This window comes from Vigna unguiculata, chromosome 3, assembly GCF_037176805.1.
Source record: "Vigna unguiculata cultivar grain cowpea cultivar isolate G323 ecotype 2 chromosome 3, ASM3717680v1, whole genome shotgun sequence".
In the NCBI taxonomy this organism is placed as follows: Eukaryota; Viridiplantae; Streptophyta; class Magnoliopsida; order Fabales; family Fabaceae; genus Vigna; species Vigna unguiculata.
In genome coordinates, this window is record NC_140794.1 from 21,530,846 (window position 1) to 21,533,505 (window position 2,660).

The following is a 2,660-nucleotide window of genomic DNA, read 5'->3' on the forward strand; positions in this document are numbered from 1 at the left end:
AGGTACTATAACATCCCGGTCAGATATTACTTAATTAAATTAATTAAAGAATATAATGAATAAAAACTTCCACATTTATTCAGTATTTTCCCAAAACGCGAGAAATTTGAAAACTTTAATTGCAGCATAATTCAAATACTCGCAATTACTTTATTACAAACCCAACAAAATTTCAACATAATTATAAATTACATCAAAATCCTTTAAATGAAAATCCTTTCAAAAGCTCCCAAGTAGACCCTGCACTCCGCCTCTAAGCATCACCTGGCTCACCTGCATCATCATCTGCTCCCGGATAACAAGTTATCCGATCATTGCCACACACAAACAGATAGGGTGAGCTATGTACAACAGACAATTAAATATGAATAAACCCACCCAAAATAAATTCCATAATATTTATCTTTAAATCTCTCATTCCCCATGAACTCATACCCTTTATGATTTGTATGCAAACGCATCTTAGTCTCGGGACTTGTTGTGCTTCCACGAACCTCCTCACTCATGGTCCATCCTACGAGCTTATCTCGCTTGTAATCCTACCCTACGGACTCCCTCATCCATAGTCCAACCATCTGAACCTTCACTCGTTCGAACCATGACACGCATGCAATCACCATACTATGGACTCCCTCGCCCAAAGTAGCCTCTAGTGGACGCATCCACCTTCGCCCATCATGCGATCCCACAATGTCATGAACTCCCTCGCTCATGACTCACTACCAAGCACATCCTGGACCCCCTATGGACTTAGTCCTTCAAGTCCAAAGGCCAACACAACCAAACTGTCGCAACAGAAACCGCCTGGCGCTGCCTAAGCGCCGCCAAGCGAAACAACACAGACTGGCTGTCTGGTGCCACTCCTCACGCCGCCAGTCACCAACCTACTAGAACCAGTCCAGTTCAAGTATCACGAACACTGCCTGGCGAAACCCCTCTCGAAAAATTGCTCCATAGTTCCCATGATGGCTTATCACCTGGTGGTTTACTCCGTGCTGCCAAGCGCCACACCAGTAGCGTGAAGGTTACTGGTTTTACACCCCAACACATGTTCTAAGGAACTAAACATCCAATTATCATAGTATGACTCAAAATGCATCAACACACATCATACGTATCAATCATATACGCCTAGACTTTCACATGTATTCGCATAAAACCATCAACGATAAGTGTTGTACCCAACACACAATCCTAGACAATCCAACAAATATACAGTCCAGGACGTATGCATAATTATTGCCCTAAAAAGTCGCACAGGCAATAATGATAATAAAATCGATATATAAAACAATAATGATAAAACAACAATAATAAATAACAAAATAAAACAAAACAATAATATTAATAAAATAGTAATAATAATGATTAATAACATAAAATAAATAATAAAAATAAAAATAAAATAATAATAATAATAATAAAACAATAAAAGATAAAATAATAATAATAATTTATCATATATTAATATAGATTATAATATATATATATATATATAAATAAACGAATATATAAAATGAATATATATATATATATATATATAAATGTATATAAAGAATATATATAACTAATTTATATATATTTATGTTACGTATCAACCTTTGTAAGGTCCACTATTTGTACTGTCCTAATTTTAAGGGGCTGCCCCAAATCAGTTGGGCCTAGGGCTGATTCATAGGGTCTCCAAAGCCCCTAAGGCAGCTTAACCCCTCTCATTTCTGCCACACTTTGTAAAGACAGTGCTCTTACCCTCTCTTTTCCTCCCAATAGAAGCTTTGTTAGGGTTTGGACATATCTCTCTTTGAGCTCGCTCAACTCCATTGTTTATGCTCAAGTAAGTTGATTTCCCTTTCGTGACTTCTTTGTTTTCAGCTCTGTAGTCGTGAGTCTAACTAGGGTTCACTTTGGTAACTCATTTTGAATGGTTCCACTATTTTCCAGCTCCTTGAAATGTTCTTGGAGCTGTTGTGCTCACTACTGTGGTGTCGAAGTCCTCTGCTAAATCCTTTCCAGTTAAGGGAAGCTAAGGTTTGGAGTTTTAAATTATTTTTGGCTCGTTTTTTAGTTTGCATGGTGTTTGTATGGACTTTATGTTGCTGTGAACATGTGGGATGCCTTGTGTTGTTATTTGGATATGGAAATGTGGTTGTGCAGGGAGAATAGTGGCGAGATCTGATACTCTCACAGAAGCGAGCCTGTCTCGCCTAGGCGAGACTTGCAGAAGCAGGCTAGGTTCGCACTCGAGCTCTCGCTAAGGCGGAGAGCTCTTGTTTGAGCGAGGTGACATCTCGCTCAAGCGAGAGGGGCTCGCCTAAGCGAGAATGCGTGGGAGCCTAGCATGTCGCTGCACTTTTAGTCTGGGCGAGGGGTGGTCTCGCTCAAGCGAGATGGCCTCGCCTAAGCGAGCGTGCGAAAAACCTCCCAGGGCCTCTGTCGCGATCTCGCCTAAGCGAGAGTCTGCAGCTTGAGCAAGAGGACTCCTCTCACCTAAGTGAGGGCTTCTGGCTTGAGCGAGATCTGTTGCAGGCTACGATGTTTCTTCGCTTGGTTGTTATGGATGGTTTTGGATTGATTGATTTACTCTATTTAAAGTATGAGGCTTGTGAATTTGCATGGAATATATGTGGTTATGAATTGAATTGATGGGTTGGTGTGATCTT